A 26301-nucleotide genomic window follows, 5' to 3' on the forward strand; every position below is an offset into this window, starting at 1 on the left:
ATTCAATACCCCCTCTAAAAAAATACCAAGGAACATAAAAATATGGTTTCATAAACCGCCCGTGAACACTTAATCTTTTAGATCAATTAAACAACATTTAACGACCCTGGTGTCTAACTCTGTCCCGTGGGGAGACATTATAAATAGGAACATTAAAAACTATGTGACACAAAAAAATGAACCACATTTAAAAAAAACAAAACTTTCTTATTTCAAATCTCTGCTAAAAATTCCTCCGCGATGTGACAAGTCACTTTTAATAATAACGTAATTTAGAATTTAGAGTGGAAGATCAGTCTCGAAAAATATGTGCATAATTGACCAGTCTTTTTAGTTTTTCTAACTTTTTAATTAAATGAAACATTTTTGACCAGGGTTGCCAAACTATAATATAACTTTTTAAAAAGTTGATAATTTTTATCATCACTCATATTACAAATTAAATATTTTAAACATTCATTGTTCTAACACATGGATGTATTCAATTTCATGGTAATTTTTTATATTTTCTTTTCAAAAAGCAATCAATATTATTAAAATATTCGAATGAAAATAAATGAAAATAATAATAATGTACTTCTTGTTTGACAAAAGATAATTCTAAAAGGGATTTATAATATTTATATAAAAATTAGGAATATTGTATAAAATAATTGTGTTTTATATGATAAAGTGTTAAAACTTAATTTTATTAGTTTTGTAATAACGCAAGTGTGGAAAATATTTTAACAAAATAATCTATTAAATTATTCGGGTTTGTTTTACTATACACATAGATTCGAAAAATTGTCAAAAAACAAATATTTAACAAATAAATATTATCAAAGGCAAGATACGTTACTTTACTGCCTAACTGGATAATATTTAAGCGTTTTTATTTAATGTAACTTACTAGGTACGGGCAATTTAATGCCCGTTTGCGTTTCGGTAGGGGAGCATGGTTTTGATTACCGGCTGATCATAATATATTTTTTTAATTTTCGATTACTTTTTTATTGTGTTTGAAAGATTATAGTTTAAAGTTAATTCCTCCAAGAAAAAAATATGTGAAATAAAAAATACATGGAATAATTTTATCTCAAATCTGAAAAAAAAACTGCCTTTCACGTATAAATTCATTATGACAAATACCGTGTTTACATTTCTCTGTCGAGAAAAAAAAAGTTTTCTGGAATTATTTCCAAGTTAAGTATTAAGAGAACTCAGAATGAATTAATACAATAAATGTACTTAACTTATCCAAAAAATGTGACACTGGTAGGAATGAGACTTGTTTATCGTAAGGCACCGCCAAAACTGGGGGGGCAGGTCAGTACTTTTTGACGGACCGTCTTTTTAAAAATCTACCAAAAATCAGGTAATTATCCGATCAATACGAAATTTTCAGCGATTATTAGGAGAAGAATGAACTTTATAACAGTGTACTTATTTTTCATAAACGATATTTATATATATATATTTTTTTGCTTACAAAACCCCCCCTTGTTTTGAAGTGGGAACAAATATGCTTAAAATAATCATCTGAAACTGAACAAAACATATTGTGTTGTTGTAAGGGACAGAATTATAGATTAAAAAAAAAAAAAAAAAAAAAATTGTTTGCATACCTTATTTTGACGTCTGAATATCAGAACTTCGATTGTGTTTAATTATCCCGCTTTTGAGTTTTGAAGTGTGAAATTCGGTGAATATGTTAAGTAAAATAATTAATTTAAGTTAAGCAAAACAAAAAAAAAATTTTTTTTATATTTATACGAAAAAAGCCATTTTAAAATTTTTGATAAATAAATTAACAATTTTTTTTTAGCGAGCCGAATAATGCATGACCATTATTAAACAGAGCATGCTTTGAATAATCGATACAAAAAAAGAAAATTCGATAAATATTGTGCCCTTTGTGTTAAAAATAGCATCATTTTTTTCGATCTCGTTTGAAAACGTTTGCCGCCTTTCGACTACGGTGGACCAAACGCGCTGAAATAATTTTTTTTTATTCTGCTTTAAATTGCCCCCTCCCCCCATTTTGGGGAGCCTGGCCCCCACACACATACACATTAAAAACCAAACTCATACAAATGGTCACCCATCTGGTACTGGCCAGCCTCAGCTTAATAATACATTGAAATTTTCGTCACTGAAAAATAAGTTTTTTTGGCCTGTTTAGTCTTCCATAGTTTTCGTCTCATCGAAAGAAAACGTAAACAGAGTCGATCTGAACTCTTCGGCGACGCGAAATATCTGGTTACATATATGAATAAGTGGAATTATTTGAAATTCAGGTACTTATATTATAATATTTTTGCATATTCTCTTAGAAAATCATCCTAAATCTTAGTTAGACAATAAATGAATAAATAAATTATTTCAAAAACCCTTTTTTTTTAATATTTAAGTACGTTTTTTGTGCAAGACAAAAAATAACAATTGTTAACTTTTTGGGAAAATTTAACATTTAAAATTTAATTAAAAATAGTAGAAAAAGTTTGACATTATTCTGTTTTCTATATGATAAAATTCAGGGTTTTATCTTTCTGGAAAAAAAAAAGTTACTCAGAAATAATGGATTTTAATAAATGTAATTTAGTTTTAAAAAACAACAACAACTTGATTTTGCGGCCATTTTTGGCGGTGCCAACTCTGGCGGCAAAATTCAAATATGTATGGACAAATTAGATATTATTTATTTCTTTATTTAACATTATTCCGGTATACCAAGTGACCTTTTTTCTTTTCTTTCTTTCTTTTTTTTTTTTTTTTTTTTTTTTGAGTTGTAGACCCGCTTTCTTTATTTAAAAATTCATAAAAGTTATTTAAATTCATTAATTATACTACTGACAATTTATTCATTGAAAAAACAAAATGAGCACTGTTTTTTTATTAATATTAATACAGAATTACAATTGTTTAGGAAAACAATTTATAATTATTTGAAAAAATTACACACTAAAAATACAGTAAAAATTTATCAGAATACCTACGTGAAATTTAAAGTTGATAAACACAAACAGGCGGGTAGTTGAAGAGAGGAGGGGGGGGGTAAAACAGACTGGTTTTGTTTTCAAGTCTGTGCATCCGTACTTACCGACATGGAACGTTCATATAATATTTTACCATTTTTAATTAAATTATTTTTCTATGTTCCTGTTTTTCAATTTCATTTTTTTTTACTTTATTTTGCAACAGTATATGATCATTATATTACGTTGATGATTATATGTTTATGCATGCAAGGGAAATATTAGAATCTTACATGTAAAGATTACGTTAAAAATGTAAGCGTAAAGATATAGAAATAATTTTTGCAATTAAATTTTTTATGTGAAAATATTAAATGAACAATGCTTTTGCTTTAGGTACTGGTCGCGGTAAGAGTTCCCTGCCGAACACCCTCCAAAAACAATGATGTCTCCCGTTTCTCGCGCAGCCGCAAAGGACATGTTTTAGTTGCCATAGTAACAAAACTTTTTATCGACATTGTTTTACTGTTTAAAGACATTACTACACATTTATTAATAATATCTCACTTTTAATCACTTTTATCGACTTTTTAAAACTTTTTTTTTACTCTTTTTAAATGACAACGTTAATGTTTATGAATATTGAAATAAAACATTACTACACATTTATTAATATCTTTTTTTTTTTCTTTACTGTTTATGTGTCAATTTTATCGACTTTTTTTTTTTACTGTTTAGTGTTTATGTGTCAATTTTATCGACTTTTTCTTTTCTTTAAGAACCGCCGACAAGTTTTGTGGTAAGTAAATTTCAAGAACCGCCGATAAGTTTCATAAAAGAAAAAGTCGATAAAAGTGACACAAACAGTAAAAAAAAAAAAAGATATTATTAATAAATGTGTAGTAATGTCTTCTATTTCAATATTCAATATAAGAAAAGAAAAAGTCGATAAAATTGACACATAAACAGTAAAGAAAAAAAAAGATATTAATAAATGTGTAGTAATGTTTTATTTCAATATTCATAAACATTAACGTTGTCATTTAAAAAGAGTAAAAAAAAAAGTTTTAAAAAGTCGATAAAAGTGATTAAAAGTGAGATATTATTAATAAATGTGTAGTAATGTCTTTAAACAGTAAAACAATGTCGATAAAAAGTGTTGTTACTATGGCAACTAAAACATGTCCTTTGCGGCTGCGCGAGAAACGGGAGACATCATTGTTTTTGGAGGGTGTTCGGCAGGGAACTCTTACCGCGACCAGTACCTTTGCTTTATTCAATGATGATATTGGTAGTTCGAGAAAATAATTTTTCTTCGAGTTATATCGATTTCATTAATACGGATTTTAGGGGCTTTTCCGTAATATTCCTGTAAAAATTATTATTTTTTATTGTTATAAATTTCGATGCTTTATTTATTTACAAAAAGCAAAAAAAAAATCTTGTTTTTTTATTTACTACTGAAAACCATAACTTTAGTACAGGTATTTTTTCTTTAAATTAAAACATTAAATAAAGAAATCTGCGGCGATTTTTTTTTTTTTATGTAACAAAGTTGATCACATATTCTTTATATAATTTTTAATCATTTTGGATTTTTTTTTTTTTTTTTATAAAATGTTGAATCGTGACCTTCTTTACAAACGTCGCGGACACATATGTTATTCTGTCATCTTTTGTTATTGTTCTTTTTTTTTTTTCATTAAACTATTAAAAAATTTTGATGAATAAAATAACCATAATTTTACACATAATATTTACCAAACAGATCGAACCTGTTTAGAAATAGTTTATTTAAATTAATTCCGGTTTTAATTTTCTGCGAACTTGCTTTTCGGATCGCCATCTTAAATTTAGAATCGCACTCGTCAACCTCGTCTCCTATTAATTAACACATTTTATAATCGTTTCTTTGTTACAAACAAGTTGTTGAACCAAAAAAAGTAAGTATTGCTTGAATTTAATTGATATTTTTTATTTTCTTTTTAATTATTCCATTGTTTGTCTGTGTGTGTGTATGTGTGTGTTTTATTCCCCCCCCCCACCATTATGTTTCCATATAGAAATGAGTCAACATTTTGAGTTTGCACATTAAACGAGGAATGATAATTTTATAGAATTCTCTGTAATCGAGTAATTTTTATATATTTTTAATGTTGGTAATCTTGAAGATTCGCCTTCCTTTGTTGACATATTTTTAGCTACGGATGACTAAACTGTATAAAATGAACTCCCTTTTTTTCCTTTTTTTTATTAGAAGTTTTGTTTAAATAGTCTTTATTTGAACTTAATTGACTGTTTTTTTTTGGGGGGGCGGGGGGGTTATGAACTGTTTTTTAACCATTAATATGTTTATGAATGTTTACCTAACTTTTATAATAAAAGTTAGGTAAACGTCGATATCGAAATTTTGAAATTAAAGTTTGTGTGTGTGTTTTTTTTTTCAATTACATTATAAACTTTATTTGAACTTTTCAACAAACTTTTACATACATAAAAAGTAAAGTTTATAGATATTTTATAATAATTTTTTAAAAAATATATTTAACGAAAAGTTGGGGGAAAGGTGACATTTCTCATTTATTTAATCAAACATCATAAAAAAATCGTATCCAATACATGATATTCCCCAAATAATTGTCTTTGATTCGCCGCCGCCAGAGCAATTCTTGTAGATGACTATTAAAGTTTGCAAACACCTCGTCATTCTTTTTCTTTCTTTCTTTTTTTTTTAAATAAAACTAAATTTAATTTAAAAATTTCGATGTTTGGAAAACAGTCAATAATGTATATTATATTCGAAAAGTTCTATTTTTGCTTGATAAAAAGAATATAACAGTTAATAGAAAAAAACAGTCGATTAAGTTCAAATAAAGACTGTTTGAATAAAAACTTACATAAAAAAAGTTCATTCTATAAGGTTTTGGTCATCCGTAGCTAAAAATATGTCGGACGTCACTTCTGGCAAATGACTTTGTAAACAAAAGAAGGCGAATCTTCAAGATTACCTTAACGTTTCTTATATATATATATATATATATATATATATATATATATATATATATATATATATATATATATATATAATCTATTTTATTAATCTATTTAATATTTAATTATTTTACCTTCCAACTAATACTTTATATTACCTGATCATTATTTTGTATTTTTTGAAAATCAGTCTTTGTTTGGAGGAAATTCACTAATTTTATATTGAATTTTAAATGAGACATTTTAAACCAATGAGAAGGGGACGATTTATTGATAGAAAGTATTTTAAAAGGTTTATTGGCAATAGAAAATTATTTTTTAACTTTAAAAACAAGCATATAAGTGAAAAAAAAATGTGAGAATTACTCGTCTAAAACAATAAAAACAATTTATAACAAAATAATATTTCACTTGTAAATTAGAAAAAACATATAAGCTTATTTTCCTATTGAATTTAAATACAAAACAAAACTCATATATACTCTCTAGAGTAAAATACACTAACAAGGCAATCACAGCACACCGGTTCCCGTCAGAGCATCGAAGTTAAGCAAGGTTGAACCTAATCATTACTAAAATGGGTGACCAATTTGGGAATTCCAGGTGCTGTATGTAGGAGGACGTCGACACTTCCCTGCAAAAATTGCAAAAACCTAACATCGTCATCTCCCCTAATGGGAATACACATGCGATTGGGGACCGCTTGTGAATTTCATACTCACATGAAACTTCTTCCTTCGGAGGAAGCCGGTTAAACCCGAATATGGTTGGTGCTGACAGCACAAAAGGCTCCTTTTACTGACCTAGAAAACTTCTCACGACTTCCAATATATAGATATAATTGTTTTGTGTTTGTAAGCAAATGAACACTTAAATTGTAAGTGACATGTTTTTCAGATTCAAGAATATATTCAACATTTAATGAGTAATTAAGCAAAAGAGTGAATCGAGTTTTTGGCAGCTGAGAAAACACATCGTAGTTAAAGGTTGGTGTAAATTATGGCGTTAATGAAAAGGAGTATTGTTAATTTTTATTCATATTACAAAATAATTGTAATATATATATATATATATATATATATATATATATATATATATATATAAATATATATATATATAAAACAAAGGGTCAAATTGTTTGAATTTTACCTTTTCCGTTTATGTAATCCTTTGCTAGTGCTAGGTTGCAACATCGCTAATAGAATTAAATGTTTCAAATGTATTTAATTTTTATACTATTTTGGTGGCTTTCTACATATCCAGGATATTGGCAGGTGTGAGAAGTTTTCTAGCTTAGTAAAACGAGTTGTGATAGTTTTCAAAGTGCATTCTATCTGTTACAATTCATGTTAAATGTGATTGTAAGACTGAGCAGTTGCAATAGTGGACTCTGACGTAGAGTGCTCTTAGTCATAGTAATAGTTTTTTTTTATAGTTTTTAGCCTTGGAAGTGCATTTTATCTGTTTCAGTTTACGTTAAATGTGATTATAAGACCAAGCAGTTACAATGATGAACTCTCACGTAGAGTGCTATTAGTCATAGTAATCGTTGGTTGGAAAAAGTTTCTTATAAATTTTAAAGGAAAGTAGATTTCTGTTAGTTACAATAACTTTTTATCGATTTATGGTTTCATTTACAAAGTAGTGAAATCTAACTAGAGTAATTAAATAAGTTTATGGGTTTTAGGACTTCACGTTTGTTGGTCATGTCTTTTTTAAAATTCTCCATCACTAGTAACACAAAGGCAATTATTCAAATATAAAGAGAGGGAATATCCCACAGGTCATTTGTTGTATAGTTTGGAGAGAAAAGGGGTCAGCTACTGATGATAATTATGTTAGTATTCTGCAAATTATATTTTTTACATGAAAAAATAAAAATTGTTATTTTTCAACCAATTTTGCTATTTTAAATTTCTAATTAGAAAATGCAAATCTTATCTTTTTAGTCAGAGTTTATTCTTTGAAATTATATAAGGAAATCACTATATCTTATTCCGTAATACAAAAATCTGTTTATTCTATAATATTAAATCAATAAATTTGCACTGTTTTTTTAAATATATAATAAGAGAAACTCAAGTGTTTATTTCATGAAAAGAAAATTGAAAAACAATCCGAATTTTATGTTATTTTATATCTTCATATTTGCTTTATATCAAAATTGTGAAAGTGCTTTATGTTTTGAAAATGTTTTCATTACTTAATATTACATCATTACTTTATATTTTTATTTCTCAAAAATTAATGTAAATAAATAAAAGCAAACGGCAATCACTTGAAATGCATTCGCTCGTGCTGTCACACTGTATCTTTCGTTATTAATTGATTAGTGGATCACTTAACAATGTCTTTCTTAACAGTTCTTATGAACACTGGAAATTCAGTCAGACCCCCCAGCGCTCATTAATATATATGAAGCTCCTGTTGTTAATGCTGGTTCTGTTAGTCAGAATTCGTTGGATCTGTGAATCTTCAGGAAAATAGAATTTAGACATGTTAAAGTCAGAAAAACCTTTTAATTTTTTAAGTCATGAGATTTCAAATGTTCTTGGCAGAAAATCGATTAGTGTGAAGCAGTAAACAGCTATAGAGTGCGAGATATCAAAGCTAAATTTTACCACAAAACTAAAGATTTTATTTTTTCTCTTTTCAATCAATTTTGCTCCAGATAAATGGATAACCAAACAATCACGATATTGCAGGAGAAAATACCCAGATGTATTCATATTCATTACATCACCTTGATCTGAGCTAAATTTTCCTATGCTATCTTAATATCTTGTCTTAAGGTTTTGATAGAGTCTATTTACGTTTTTACTGCATATTTTCTTATTGAAGTGACGTATACCCACATTAATTTCTGGCCTTAATGTTTGATTTACCGAGATTTTACAGAGCAAAAACCTTCCTTCTTGTAATAACGTTTCGGAAGTCTGGAAGCTCGTTTCCAAAATAGGACATAATTGTATCCTCAAATCGAGAGTCCTACACCTCTTGAGAAATATGGGGCTTATATGTGGTATTTTCATGTATGCTGTAGACATATGCTGGGATTACATTCTTGATTTGATTGTCTTGTTATAAGGCTACGTGTGTAGTGGACATAATTTGCAGAGTAACGTTCAGAACAAATCCACTCCTCGATAAGCAGCACTTACTGCCATTCTAAATAATGATCTGATATGTCGAAATTAGATCTTTGATGACCGGCAGATCATAGATTTAACAGCACAATGTTTGGTCATCTTTATCAGTGCATGAATTAATGACAACACTGTATGCATGAATAGTAGTCTATAACACTGCACACTTTTGAATTGTTCTGCTTAATGCCATTCACTAGTGAGATTGACATTTCGGGAGTAAATGTTTTGTTTATCCAAGAGAACTGATTAATTAGATTGTGTACAGTCACAGATACAGGAACTGGCTCTGAAAATTTGACCACTGCTGACTTCAGTTTAAAAAAAATATTGCGTTTATTTCCATTCGAGACTCACGCCTAAGTAGGTCTTTTACAATTATCAGGCCTAAACTACAACGTGCATTCATATATCAGCTGTATAGGTCTGCATTGCAATGCAAGAGTAATCTGCTGAATAGTTTTCTTTTGCTAAGTCCAGCATTTAGTCTTGCTCATTAGAGTTTAGGTGCAAATAGAATTTACTAGTGTGTTCAAGACTTTAATGTTGGATCATTTTTAAATTCAAATCATCTGTCACCATGTATGAACTAAGCTTGTCTGATTTGGTTTTACATTTTCTTTCAACTCTTTTAAAAAGATTTTGCTTCAAAAGTGAAATGAATATCATCATTTGTATACGTGTACAATTAAATACAATTTTTAAAACGTTAATAAAAAATTTAGTCGATCTCCAAAAGTTAAAGTAGTCATATATAAATACTAGATTACAAATTAATAAAGCAAATCTTATTAAATTATGAAATATTTCCACACAGAAAAACAAATTTTTACTAAAGTAATTTAATCATAAATGTTAAAACCTATTTATTTATTATCGAAAATACATTTACAAAACAAACGGGTGAATGTTTTTCTTGATTGCTCTTATTTTAACTTACAGATGCAATATATAACTTTCAGGGTTTTATGTTGTAAGTCAAGTTTGTCAGCGATTTTTTCCAAGTAACGATGTAAATAATGAAACGCTTATGGCGATATTGTTTTTCATTGACAATTTTTTAAAGCTAATTAATCAGTAAAAATGTCTTTTCTACGTTTATTTGTTAATAAAATGAGCGAAGTCGATTAATTAACACAATGAAAGGATTACTAGAAAAAATACTCCTTTTATCGAAGGTTGCTTAAAAACATGTAAAACATTAAGGATGTTTATACCTTCAAGTCTTAACATAAAATTCCGTGAGTTTTGAATTACATTTATTAAAAAAAAAATACTTTAAAAATTTTATAATGTATCGACTCGACATGGGATGAGTATGTTATATTTTAAAATCATGTTGTTTTGCTGAATAACCATAATAATGGAATAATGAAATATTTTATGAATATGTAAAAAAGATGAATGATTTTATGTTTTATGGCATATCAACTATTTGTTGGTTACGTTAGTAAATTTTAATATATCCACCAATTTTTTTAGTATCTTAAATGCTTATAAACCTACATCAAACAATGTTACTAATAACATGTGAATATTATAAGTTTTTTTAATGCGGTTACTAAAGTATTAACGCTTCACAAATATTATTAAACTTGCATATAATAACTTCAGTCTAGCATTTATTGCACATGCTTAAACCAAATCTTTTCTTGAAATGTAACTTAGACTTTTTTAATATTGCAGAATATCCAGCAATCAATAGAAGCAAACAAATGCAAGTTGACTACAGTTACAAGTCAGAAACAAGAGAAATCATACTGTTGTCCACGGTACAAGTTTTTGTTTCAACTTAAAGTTTTGATACTATATTGAAAAATCATTTTCCCATCAACTTAGAATGTGTTTATTCGACAGCAACCCTACTGGAATACTTTTTGCAACTGTGTATGACTTATACCCCTATGATTGCATATGGCTAATGAATGCATGGTCTCTTTAATAAATGCAGAATTTTAGGCATGGAAATAATAGAATGAAAAATCAACTGGATTGTTAAAACTGAAATTATATCTTGCTTATTTGTTGAAAAAACAGTTTCATCACATTTAAAATCCATAAAACTTTTTAAATAAATTGTAAGTCTCTTAATATCTTACACAAGAGCAATATAAGAAACGTCTAATACGTCCACTTCGGAAGTGAACTATGAATCTGATTTAAAAAAGACAGCATATTCTTGTAAAGTATATGGGTTCTCATTTAAAAAAAACAGTATTTTCGAACATATGAAAATACCCTTACGAAGTATGTGGCCTTTATTTTACAAATGAATCAAATATGTTAAAACACATGTGAACACATACCAGAGTAAAACAATATTCATGTGAAGTATGCGACTCTTCTTTTACAAGAAAACAAGAAATGTTAACAAACATGCGAACACATACTGGAGCAAAACCATATTCTTGCAAAGTATGTGGCTCTTCATTTTCAGACAGAATCAGTATTTTGCAACATATGCGAACACACACTGGAGAGAAACCATATTTGTGTGAAGTATGTGGCTCTTCTTTTACAAGGAAGAAATATCTGTTGCAACATATGCAAACACATACTGGAGAGAAACCATATTCTTGTGAGGTATGTGGCCTTTCTTTTACAAGGAAGCAATATATGTTGGAACATATGCTAACACATACTGGAGAGAAACCATATTCTTGTGAAGTATGTGGCTCTTCTTTTACAAATAAATCAAATATGTTAAAACACATGCGAACACATACTGGAGAGAAACCATATTCTTGTGAGGCATGTAGCTACTCGTTTACAAGTAAACAAGTTATGATACGACATATGCGAACACATACTGGAGAGAAACCATATTCTTGTGAAGTATGTAGCTCTTCTTTTACAAATAAATCAAATATGTTAAAACGCATGCGAACACATACTGGAGAGAAACCATATTCTTGTGAAGTATGTGGCCACTCTTTTAGAAGTAAACAAGTTATGATACGACATATGCGAACACATACTGGAGAGAAACCATATTCTTGTGAAATATGTTGCTCTTGTTTTACACAGAAGTCACATCTGTTGCAACACATGCGAACACATACTGGAGAGAAACCATATTCTTGTGAAGTATGTGGCACCTGTTTTACAAGTAAACAAGAAATTATACGACATATGAGAAAGCATACTGGAGAGAAACCATATTCTTGTGAAATATGTGGATTCTCATTTACACAAAAATCTAGTTTGTTCCTTCATGTGCGAACACATACTGGAGAGCGACCACATTCTTGTGAGATATGTGGCTCTTCATTTACAAGGAAGCAACATATGGTGCAACATTTCCGAAGTCATACAGGAGAAAAACCTTACTCTTGTGAAGTATGTGGCTCTTCATTTACAGTTAAACAATCTATGTTGCGACATATGAAAAGGCACACTTGAGAATAATAGTGGTCTACACATGTTGTTTCTATCATGCCTAGATTCATATAAGATACACCCATTAATCAAACATCCATGGCTTTACATGTGGCACTATATCGTAGTGCCACGGTTGGTAGTTCCTTATGCACCCTCCCCTGCATGGCCAGGTGGTCATTCAGCTGTAGGCGGAGGAATACATAGAAATGTAGCCTCAGAATTTCCTTTTCGTTTTTTCGTTCTCTTTTCGTCTGGACAGCAGGAGGTGAGCACATATTTTCCGTCCCTCTGTATATGAGAGGAAGGGGAGCACCCTCCTCTCATCATGAGTTAGGTCTGTTAGTTTTCAAGAGCTAATTGTGTTCAGTTTATTGTATGAAAACCTTTGGAGTATAAAATAGTTAAGATCTTATATATACAATTGTGTCGTGTGTTGTTTGTGTCTGTATTGAGTGTCTGCCTAAGGTCAAAGGAAACGGGCTTGAAGACGAAGAAGATTCCATACAGAAAGTACAATAGAGTGGGGACGCAGCCCTGAGTGAAGGCCACACCCAATATTTCAGGCATGTCTTTGATCTTACCTCTGACAAAGACGTCTAATCGACAGATCTTCATATGCGGACTTTTTCCAGGGCATTTAGTGTAACACGTGTGTTAGTCACATCCCAGTGTTGTGTGCATACTGTAAAAACATAGTTTTGTTATATGGCTCTTCATTTACTAGGAAAGAAAATGTGTTGGAACATATGCGAACGCATTCTTGGCTAACCAAGTGCGAAAGAGATTCAAACAATTGCACTCAAAGTGACGGTTAAAAAGATCTCTCGGTTTGAATGTATAAAACAGCAGGTGAATGTTTGGCATCTGGTAAGATGCTGCATCCCTGACATGAACAAAATGATCAGAAAAATTAAAAATAAACAAATCAGAAGCGTATTCTAGTGAAGAAACCGTAATCTTGTGAAGCTCATCTTTTACAAATAAACATGTTAAAACACATGCGAATGCAGGCCAGAGAAAAACATTCTTGTGGCTCTTTATTTGCAATGAAAAAAGTTTAATATCAAATGTAGCAGCAAGTCTTCGGAGCATGTACCAAAAAGAACTGTTTGAAATAAGTCAGATAGCATCCATTATTCATACACCATTCCATGAGTTAGGTATCTTGAAACGTTATTTGCCCTAATAGAACAGTATGAGACAAGAAAAGAAAAACTCGACGAAAGTAGAATTTTGTGGCCCAAACGATGCTGGGTTAAACAGTTGAGAATGCTTATCTAAGGAAATACCAACGTCTTATGTAGGACATGCAAAGAAAGTGAACTTCAGAAAGATCATCATTCCATAATTATAGAAGGAATTCGACTCAGTTTGAATATATGAGAACCAAGTTAAAAACAGATTAAAACATTTGCAATTGAATGTTAGGATCTTATAAAGATCTTTTGGTTTAATATTTGAAACAGAAAATGAGGATCAGAATTCTGGTAGAACGTCTCATCTTCAACGGGAACAAAGTGATGAGGATTTTTTTTGAAAGAGAGAAATCATGTAATTGTAAAATATGTAGCTGTTCTTGTAAAATGAAGATAATATCTTGCAACATATGCAAATGCATACTTGGGAGGAAACATATTAAAACATTTTGTGTTTTCTTATTTGAATATATTGCCAATGAAACATGATGTAAGCCAAATTATCTTCCTTTAAAGTACAACCCCTTTTTTGCTTTTACATAGATACACGTTTATGCAAACCTGAACATCTACTGCATAGAAACAAATTCCTCTTGTGAGAGCTGTCTTTCTTTGACCATTTTAAGAGTTATTTCCCTTACCTCTAATTTTCTACTTTTTCATATTTTAATGCTGTAATGACACTCTCTTATTTTTCGTTGTCCTAAGCAATTATATTACATGCATGTACAGTCTCATAATACAAATAAAGTGTAAGCGTCTCTGTGTGTCTGTGTTGAACGAAAAGTCTTCTTATGTTCGTTTTATTTTTAAATATTCTGTATTACATTATGAATTGCACCTATTTTTTTTAACAAAGTATGCTTTGTTTTGACGAATAATTAGTCAACACTATGAAATAAAGAACTCTTACTTTTCAAAGTCGTTTGTCTTCCAGTATGAAATCTACAGTCCTTAATCTATTTTCAGATTAAGTATTTTATTTGCTTGACTATAATAATTATCAAACGAAGGTTATGGGCCTAGAACTCAACTCGATGATCGTTGAGAAGATATTGGATGATCAGTTTAATAAGAACGTGGGCTAACAAATAAGCAATGAAAGAAAATTATAAGACATTAAATAAAACATTCAAACGATTAAAATCGTTGATGTGTTGGTAGTTATTAAAGATTTCATTGATAAATAGGATAAAGTTGTGAATCATCTATCTACACTTGCAGATTCTTATAACATGTTAATGACAGTATTCGAAATAAGGATATATGAAGCAACTAGGATTAAAAGAATGGCAAACTATTAGTAACAAGTCTTGATTATGATGTAAACAAGGCTATCAACTTTTGTGAGTCACATTTTGATTGAAAACATTGTAATTTACGGTTGCATAAATTTTTTAAACTGCACTGAAGTAAATGAAGCAGAGTATGCAGCAATTACAAACTCAGGTTTAAATAAAAAGAACAAATTTTATCTACCATGGAACAAATAATTTACAGAAACTTGTAAAAAAACAAATTATAGCATCAGATTAAATAATTGGGTGAATAAACTTTATTAAACTACAGTGAAGGAGGCAGCGTATGCAGCAATTACATACTGAGGTTTAAATAAAAAGTAAAAGACCAATTAGTAACAAGTCTTGACTAGGATGTAAACAAAGGTATCAACTTTTGTGAGCCACATTTAGATTGTAAACATCGTTTCTCGTTACAATAATCTGAAGTAATTTATGTGAATTGTACATTGCTATGTTTGTGGAGTGAATAATATCTTACTTTTATTGATGATAAATGAACATGTGCGTGAATTTGAGTACTCAACCACAAAAGAAAATATATTCCTCAGATACGGTATTGGGATTAAGGGATTAAGACCCTATGCTATGATAACATTGATTGTATTCCATAGCAGTGATGTCATCCTCAACGAAATGGATTCAGTAGTTAAACGAGATGAAGGAAATTGTAAACTCGTAAATGACAAGACCATGAAAATAACCAAGAATTAAGAAAACTTCAGATAATTAATGGTGAATGAGTCTACAAAGAAAATATATTCCTCTGATATGATATTGAGATTCAGGAATACAGACTCTATGATACAATGAAATTGAATGTATTCCATAGTATTGATGTCGACTTCAACGAAACAGGAATGGAGGGAAATTGTAAACTCATTTCAAGTGAAAATCGAACCTCAAGACATATATGATGATGATGATGATGATGATGAAAACGTGAAAAAAGTGACACGATCCAATAAAACTGAGATATTCTCTCAGTTCGGTTTTGCCCTTGGCAGAATGAAAGAAAGCAAGCAATCACAAGAAATCACAACAGGCTCACCTTTAAACTTCAACATAAATGTTATTAAAGTTATAGGATCCAAATTGCAAAAGATGTGCCATCTTTAGCATTCTGCCACAACAGAGCTGATAAAATTCGTAAGGGTAGTAGTTCATGGTTTATCTTTACGTTTGCAGGATTCAAGATTCCATGCTGTTCGAAGAATAGTTGCAACAAGTCGATGAGTTAAGTGATGCCTTCCAATGATGAATGATGCAAGTCCGATAATCATCATGAAGTTCAATGTAAATAATCGCCCGAGTGGTGGAAAAAGGGCAGGTCAAACTGTAGACCTTAAATTCGTGTCGGAGATACATTATACAAGTAATGAAGAAAGTCAATCAATCGTAGAGCACAATAGTGTGCGAAGAACAATATTTCGCCCAATGTAAGGGCATTGGTGTTTGCAAATGATAACATTTCGCCCCACATTAGGGCATTAATACTTCTCGATGAGACAAATTGGGTTTTGAGGCTACATGCCTCGAACAAGTTTTCTTACGTCCATTCGACCCGTTATCTTTGTGAAAACTGAGGCGACCTGAAACATGCTAATAGCGCCAAAAATACGACTCGGCAGTTAGTAACGACAATCAATCTGATAGGTCCAAACTAAATCGTGGGCGATCAAACCGACCAATGAGGAGCCTGCTTTTTTTTGTAGAATTTCGTACAATACTCGCGAGTAACACAACCACAAAAATCACCAAGGATTAAGAAAACCAGATACTTATGCTAAATGACAATGGAAGGACAATCCAGTGTTGAGAAAGATGAACCAGTGCAAAAAATGCAACGTGAAATTTCTTTTTTATATACTAAGAAATAATACAGGAACAATCAGCATTTACAGTTAAAGACTAGGAAAATCTTGTCTGTAAAATGAAACGAAACATTTATTGTTTTAAACAATCGACAATCTGTTGGAACGAAGCATTGGGTTTGTAGCTGAAAAGGATGCAGTTAAAACAGTTGAATGATTTTTGCATCTATATAAAATGTTCACGACGAGAAATACTCTCTTTACGTTGACGATATCATTGTGAGAGCAAGGGTGACATGTATTCAATAATTTTTAAGACCAATTAAAGGACATTGGGAAACTACATCACTTTTGGAATGTAAAAATTGTTTATCGAGAATCTGTGCAAATACGGATTAGGACAATCAGCATGTACAGCAAAATATTTGAAAAAATTTGAAATGGAAAAATCAAAAATCAATCCAATTGATGCTCGAGGAAGATTAATAAGAGCGACTAAAGAAAGCAAACTGACTAATCAAAAGTTAAATAGATCATCAGCTTGAAAACTACTGCATCTGTCAACGTAAACAAGACCTGGTGTTGCGTATGCTATTGAAAATGTTGCAAAATTTTGTTCCCATCCTATAATTGAGCATATCTTGTATTAATTAAACTCTACACAAGAGTGTGGCTTATTATATAACAAGATGACAATGAAACTCCTGGGATACTTAGATGCAAACTCCACTGCTGATTTAGATGATCACAGTTTAACCTCACAGTACATGTTCAGATTAACGAAAGGAGCTGTTAGCTGGATAAAATCAAAACTATGCTGCATTATAGACAACTGAAACCAAACACATAACAGTGATAAGCGCGGTACTGGATGTATGTGCCCACAATTTTTAAAGCTAGGAAGACTGTTAGAAAACTGACACAATAATCTAACATTATTGAGGAAGAAATTATAAATGTTGTTAGAGTTGTCTTTCTTGGACCATTTATACAATGCTATTAGGAGTTATTTCCCTTGAACAATAATTTTCGATGTTTACTTCGTTTTAACGATATAAGGACACTATCATTTTCCATTGTCATAAACGAATATATTACAAGTAAATCATTTGTTTATGCAAAAAAAACCAAACAATATTACCAAAAAGTATTTGGTTTATTTCCATGTTTACAATATATATCGCAACACAGACGAACAGATGATCAAAATTATATGGTTTTGCTGTGTGTGATTGCCTTACACATACGTTCTATAATCAGGTTTTTGAAATAAAAAAGAGAAAACTTTTGGTAATCACAAATGTGAATTAGAATTATTAAAACAGTCTTTTAAAATAATTACTTTGTGAATGTAATGGAAACTTGTATAAAACATGTTCAAATTTTACATGTAATAAACAAAATATTTTAATGTTAAAATGATTTCTCAGAGTGAAATCTTTGTAATTAATTTTATAAAAAGAAATGACGATGCATATGTTATTACAATAGAAAAATGCGAACAGGAAAGAGAAATAACAAGTGAAGCAGAGAGAATGAAAGCATAAAAGAGAGATAATTGGGTGGGATTTTATTGAAAGCAGACGAGTGCCTACAGTAGTACATGTGTGTTTATGGGGTAAAAAAATAAGACTGAAATTAACAAAGAACAAGTGAATTTATTGGAGCCTGGAAAAATCATAGAATATAATAGAAAATGAGAGTATGAAAAGTAATATGGTTAAGCTTACACATGGAAACGTAAAAGACTAGTTGTAAAAAATGGAAAAAAAGAAAATATATTCTAGTAAAAATATAATACATTTACAACTTAAACTATTGTAGCATTAAAAATTGATTATATGTTATAAATTGAATTAAAAAAATCTTATTGCTGCAATATTTTTCGTAATAAATTTATATTTTCCTAGAATATATTGTCTCCTTATTTTCCAGTTATATATATATATATATATATATGATAGGATTACATATATGTATATCATATATATATATATATATATTATTCATTCAATTTCGGACTTAAGTTTTATATCATTCAACCGTGGTTGAATGATATAAAACTGGAAAATAAGGAAATTTTTCCCGACCGTAATGAAATAATGTAAAATTCCGTACATCCTATCATATATATATATATATATATATATATATATATATATATATATATATATATATATATATATATAAACTGGAAAATAAGGAGACAATAGATTTTTCCCGACCGTATGTATTCTAGTTAATGAAATAATGTAAAATTCAGTAATCCTATCATATATATATATATATATATATATATATATATATATATATATATATATATATATATATATGATAGGATTACTGAATTTTACATTATTTCATTAACTAGAATACATACGGTCGGGAAAAATCTATTGTCTCCTTATTTTCCAGTTTTATATCATTTAACCAAGTCCGAAATTGAATGAATCGATACACATTCAAACCCCCACAACTAATTCCGTTCGAAACCAAATTTCAAACAGGTTATATAGTTGGATAGAACACCTCATTAGCTACATTTTGAAAAAAAATTTCGAAAATTGGTTCAGTAGAAAAAAAAGTTACAACAAAATATGTGGGTTCACAAACAGGAGAGTAAGTACATAAGTGACTAACGCTTTTTTTTATTTTGCATGAGTTAGAAAGAATTAAATGATCCTAATTATGGTATAATTAAATTATTAATTTTTATGTAAACTATAAAATTATTAATTCCATCTACTAACTAACTAACTAATGAATTAATTTTATTCAAACAATTTTCACTACATAAATATATGCAAATAATAGGGGGGAAATAAGTTCAATCCAGCGACTGACACCCTTTCTAACTCAACAATAAACAACATATGCAAATAATAAATAAAATATTTATCAATATTCGAATTTTATTTTTAGCTGCAATATTTTAAGTCTAAAAAATTCTTATTTTTTACTTTACTAGAATATCTTGTTCTTTACTTTTCCAGGTTGAATTTATTGTCCTTTACTTTTCCAGGTTTAATAAAATCTTAAGAATATTACTTTTCATGCGCGCATTTTTCCATATAATATATATATGATAGGATTACTGAATTTTACATTATTTCATTAACTAGAATACATACGGTCGGGAAAAATCTGCAGCAGAATCAGTTCATAGCCATCATCGCTTGCAATGCCCACATGTGTGAAGAACACACAAAGATACAACATTGTTATGCAATCACTCTCACACATAAAACAAAGGAACTATGTTACGTTTCTTCACAAAGATATACAACAAACTGGTTGCAACATTCGAGAACACCTTTATATAAAGATTTAACTGCAAAAATTTAAACAGTCCAGGATGCAGTTCTACAAGTACCAATTACCACTGCTTGTGGTAATCATATATGCTCGACTCCTTCGATTTAGATGTAAAACAGAATCGCCGTTTAGAATTGCTTTTTCTTAACGTCTCAACCATTACTTTCTTGTTGCGCAAAAAGAATAAAAATGTTTCATATTTAACTTCCACCATAAATCTGTGAAACAAATTTACATCGTGGTATATGTGTAGGTTGGGATTTTATTTTTTGAGATATCCTTTCTTGGGTAAATATGGGAAATGGATCCCGCTAAATGCACACACTTATTTTGTGTTTTAGTCCAAAAATAAAACTAAACATATATATTCCTAAACAAGTCTCTCTCTGTTTTTTGTATATATATATATATATATATATATATATATATATATATATATATATGTAAAACAAACATAACATCCGAAATATGGACTAAAACACAAAAGAACATATCTAATTACAATCTTTAATTTAATGTTTAATCACTTTTCCTTTAATAAATTTTAATCACCTTTCACTTAATAATCATTTTTAATTTAATAAATTTTATCACCTTTTATTTAATAAATGTTTATTCACATTAATTAAGTAAATGTTTTATCACCTTTCTTTCACTAAATTTTTAACTATTTTTCATTTAATTAATGTTTAATAACCTTTCCCTTTATATATATATATATATATATATATATATATATATATGTATATATATATATTACATACAGATTTCTGACCGTCCCTCCCCCCGGGTGTTAATTTCTAGGCTATCCATGCTTTCTTAAAAAAATATTTAATACCTTACATCTGGGGACCAAACAGAAAAAAAATCTTTAAAAATCTTTAATAACCATTTATACCTTTGGACCAAACAGAAATACCCAACCTATGTAAGTCTAAGTGATCAGCATTCCAATTTAAAAAAGTACCTGTTAACATCAAAATTCATTTTTCAGCAACACTCAGACTTCAACAGATTCTGTGGTCACGGCTGACAATTGTCCTGCAAAGAATCCATACCATTTCTCTTAACATGCGGCTGGATTTCATGTGGAATTTCCATCCCTGCCAGGGTTACAATGCAACAAAACTCAGAGATCTACCCTTTCATCGAACTTAAAAACTTAATATATTTGTACGTTTTCTTTTTTAATTCGCAAAAGGGCAACACTTAATAAATTATGTAGATTCTTTTGATTTACTGCACAATGGCCACCTCACCACTACACGTCACCACTACATGTGTTGGAGGCTCTGGTTTTTCCATGATTGGGCATTTGTAATCAGCTGAAGCTTACAAGTCGCCCTTATCTGCACGTTTACTCTATGTGGGTGCATCTTATCTGCGCACACTCCTTGCAGCTACAACAAGCATTTAAAGACCATAGACTTGCAAAAAATTCCCGTCTCTCATGTTTGTTTTATTTTACTTTATTCAAAGTTGTCAAAATCCAAGGGGCATACTACCTGGGGCTAAAACTTGAATTCTCTATGAAAAGGTTTCATTAAAGATCTTTATCTCTCAAACACTGAGTTAGTAAAGAAATTGAAAACATAAATTTCCTATAGTCAAATGACCATTTCATATGTTGTAGTATACATTTCATTCTGGTCTCTTGTCTGACTAGAATCCAGGAGAAAGTATTCATCGAGTCTGGTGGAGTATCCAGCTTCATGCTGCTACTTAAAGTAACATCACTTGGAGAAGGTGCACCATTTCTTTGTAAAAGCTAATGGAATTTAGCCATAGTGAGGAGATCTTAATTGAGCAGCGAATACTATGTGATTTTGAATATTTGGACAGGGTTTATTTCTAGGGAAAAGTATCCTGATGCCACATTTTTCTTGCAAACCCCTGTACAGAGAGGACTTAGACAGCTGAGGATCGTGTCTATTAGTCATTAACATGTCTTCGCTTGTGTTGCAACATATTACATTTTTGTGTAAAAGAAGAACCACATATTTCACAAGAATATGGTTTCTCTCCAGTATGCTTTCGCATATGCAGCACCAAAAGTCGCTTCCTTATAAAAGAAGAACCACGTACTCCACAAGAATATGGTTTCTCTCCAGTATGCTTTCGCATATGTAGCACCAAAAGTCGTTTCCTTATAAAAGAAGAACCACATACTCCACAAGAATATGGTTTCTCTCCAGTATGCTTTCGCATATGTAGCACCAAAAGTCGTTTCCTTATAAAAGAAGAACCACATATTTCACAAGAATATGGTTTCTCTCCAGTATGCTTTCGCATATGTAGCACCAAAAGTCGTTTCCTTATAAAAGAAGAACCACATATTTCACAAGAATATGGTTTTTCTCCAGTATGAATTCGCTTATGTTGCACCATCTGGTGTTTCGTTATAAAATTAGAGCCACATACGTCACAATAAAAAGGTTTGTCTCTTTTTTTTTCATTTTTCTTAAACTTTTTCTTCTAGGGGATGGGACATCCAACCAGATGTCTGACATTTACCCCTATTTTAGTGAGTCCAACCAAGAGATCTTTTCAGGATTCTAGCCGTCCCTTTCAGTGCAATCGTTTGTATTTCACTTGCACTTGGTTCACCGGGTATGCTTGCTATGTACTTTTTAAAGTTCTTTTTCATAAGCCCAGTTGCTCCTATGATGACTGGTATAATTGAAACGTCTTTTAATTTCCAATTTCGTTTCATATCATACATAAGTCCTTGATACTTTGTAATCTTTTCCCTCTCAACTCTGTTAAGCCCTGTATCATTGGGTACACTGACCTCTATTACGGTCGCTTTTTTGTTTGCTCTGTCCCAAATCACTATATCTGGTTTAACAGCTGCATTTTCAAGATATGTAGCAGTAGGGATTATGTAGTCATAGTGAATAGTGTAGTTGTCATTCCCAACTGTTCGTTCGGGTATATGTTCCCAGGAGTTTTTACTACACTGAATGTTTACATATCTTCCAGTGAAGGTATTTGCAAACTCCGTTATGGCGATCTGTATAATAACCGTCTCCAAGTAGGACTTTGCAACCAGAAATCAGGTGGCCCACACTCTCAACCTCAGTGCTACAGAACCTGCATTTATTATTGTTGCTTAGACCACACATCTTTTTGAAGGCGTTTGTCATGAGGCCATGGTCTTGTGCAGCCAATATCAACCTCTCTTGGTCGTAATGGAGGGATCCTCTTTTGAGCCAGTCCAGGGAACCATCCCTATCAATATATTCTTGGGATAGTTCAGTCGGTAGGTATTTTTCCCGTTTATGGTTGGTCCATTCTTCTGTTTTAACACTATGGAACTGGCTAGTGTATTTTTTCCGACTTTTCTGGGCTATGTCAGTGGCAGGCTTGTTTGGGTTCTCAGTATCATTTGTAAGGCAATCTTTTCCAAAATGAGTGGCAAGTTGTGTAATAGATGTTGTGCTACTTGCTCGATTCTGATAATGGTCTTTAATTTTCATAAGCTTGGGGTTACAGGAACTTATTATGTACTGACCTATGCTGACGATTGTGGCTCTGTGTTGATGATTGACATCCGAGAGCCCCATACCTCCTTCTCGCCTGGGTAGGTACAAACGAGGCATGCACTGATTTCGATAAATAACTCGGTACAAGGTTAGCATTTTCCTTGTCTTTGTGTCAAGCCAATTTATGTCTTTCTGAGGCCAGTCAATAATGCCAAAACTATATGTTAGTACTGGCATGGCAAGTTGGTTAATTGCCGTAATTTTGTTCTTGTTTGTGATTTCAGTTTTGCAGATTTTTCTTACCCGGCGTAAATATTCTTGGCTTAGTTTCTCTCTCATCTTTGAATGCTGGATGGACTCATTTTCATCAATGCCGAGGTATTTGTATGTTTCCTGATCATCCAGTTCTCTGATTACACTATTTTCATCGTGCTGTATATTTTCAGTAGATATCTTCTTGCCAGCTTTCAGAGTACACATAGCACACTTATCCAGTCTGAGCTTCATTTTTATGTCATTAGAAAAAGTGTGGACAATTTTCAGTAGATTATCTAAATCCTTATCCGAGCTAGCATAAAGCTTAAGATCATCCATGAAAAATAAATGGTTTATTAACTTAGAGGATTCTCTTTGTCTCCTGTATGTATTCGCATATGTTGCACCAAATGTTGTTTCGTTATACACGAAGAGCCACATACATCACAAGAATATGCTTTTTCGCCAGTATGTTTTCGCAGATGCTGCAACAAACTACATTTTTGTGTAAAAGAGAATCCACATATTTCACAAGAATATGGTTTCTCGCCAGTATGTGTTCGCATATGAATCAACATACTTTGTTTCTTTGTAAATGAAGAGTCACATATTTCGCAAGAATATGGTTTCTCTCCAGTATGCCTTCTCATATGGTCCACCATATGTTGTTTCTGGGTAAAAGAATAACCGCATACTTCACAAGAATATGGTTTCTCGCCAGTATGTGTTCGAACATGTCGTAACATGTCTATTTTCCTTGCAAAAGAAAAGCTACATACTTCACAAACATATGTTTGCTCTTCAGTGTGTCTTTGCATATGTTGTGACATATTTAATTAACAGTAAAAAGGAAATTGTTTTGTTTTCAGTATATTATCAATAAATGGGATTTTATAAAACAATTGTACGATTTACATTTTTCTCATTTCCAGTTTTTAACTTTAATCAATTTGCCTTTGATTTCTTGTGTTGTTTGTTTGATATTCTGCAAAAAAAAATTTAAAAATTAAAAGATAAATTTAAAAACATTAATTTTATACAGGTTTTTACAAACAAATCATTGCTCGTAGTTCAACAAATTAATGTATAAATATTTACTATGCCTGAAATTGGAGAACATTTTAAAATCACCAAAATTATTTATTAATAGTTGATAATCAAGAAAATATAAAGAAAAATCTTACATCTTTTACACATGTCATCAAATATTTCCTAATATATTTCGTGTATTAAGTTAAATTTTTAAATATTAGTTATACTTAAATCAAAATAGAATAAAATGTTATTTTAAGAAACAGTAAAGATATACAAAATAAAGTCCGAATGGCTAACAGTTATATCCTTAATCACAAACTCATATTTATTGGAAGGTTTACAAATATAAGTATCATAAAATACTGTCATAAAAATTGCAATATCTAAAGAATAATCTGTAAACAAAGTGTAGTGTGAGGGGATATTAATTGGGACAAAGTATACATGGGATTATGCAATTGAGCAACAAGATGTTTGTGTTACATTTAAACATCTCCATTCTCGTGCAGTCATAGAAGCAAGAAACATTGAGAGAATTCCAGGCTAAAGGAACACAAGTGTTCATCAAAGCACGTTTATTTTTACCTACACCATTGTTGCAAACTTTCGTTATTTACATGCATAACTTCAGTGGGTACTTGTACAGTTTAATCAAGACATTAAAAAATGGAAATATCGAAAAAGGTTATATTGTACGTACTTGTGATGGAACGAAGTTCTACGAAAAAATTTCAATTAATTCCAACAAGTAGTTTTTATTTTACAACGAAAAAACAATTTGTTATGATACCGAGCAAAAGGTTCGAGTTTTAGGAAGAAAAGCTAGTATTAAAGATGGGGAAGGCGTGTCGACGGTTAACTGGGGTTATCTCCCTGTGGCGTGTCTAACAAATTTCATAATGGCTGACTTCATGCTCTCATAAAAACTTGTTTTTCTAATGTAAAATAAAAACTACTTGATCAAATCAAATGATTTTTTTTCGGAGATCTTTAGTCCAAAATGGATACATACAATATAATCTTTTTCCGATATATTCATTTTTGAATGTCTTGATTGAACTATACAAGTACCCTTTAGTGCATAAGTACCAAAAATATATTACATTTTCTTTAATTCGATATCTTATCAGTTTTATTTATAAATTATCGTTGAAATAATTTAAGAAAACTCATGTTTCCGAAGATTGAAATGTAAACAAAATTGTGTGTGTGTGTGTGTGTGTGTGTGTGTGTGTATGTGTGTGTGTTTTTAACATTTTTCACTGTAATTTCTTTTTAACGCGTAAATTTTAGAGATTAACTTCGGTATGTTATCTTTCAAAACTATATATAAAAAAGATAAACGAAACTAAAAAATATATTGTAGGCATGCATCATTAGGTGTGGCAGAAACTTCGTGACAAATATTGAATAATTCCACACCCTGTC

The 26301-nt window shown here is 30.5% G+C and overlaps 1 long non-coding RNA gene across 1 annotated transcript; it reads left to right on the top strand.

Annotated features, from left to right (window-relative positions):
- Nucleotides 1-4803: 4803 nt before the first annotated feature.
- On the top strand, nucleotides 4804-14432 carry LOC145270698 (uncharacterized). Its single transcript, XR_013865522.1, has 2 exons — nucleotides 4804-4900; nucleotides 10781-14432. It is a non-coding gene; the product is annotated as an uncharacterized LOC145270698 (long non-coding RNA).
- The last annotated feature ends 11869 nt before the right edge of the window (nucleotides 14433-26301 follow it).

Source organism: Euprymna scolopes, chromosome 46, assembly GCF_053919585.1.
Source record: "Euprymna scolopes isolate OS-2025 chromosome 46, ASM5391958v1, whole genome shotgun sequence".
Lineage (NCBI taxonomy): Eukaryota > Metazoa > Mollusca > Cephalopoda > Sepiida > Sepiolidae > Euprymna > Euprymna scolopes.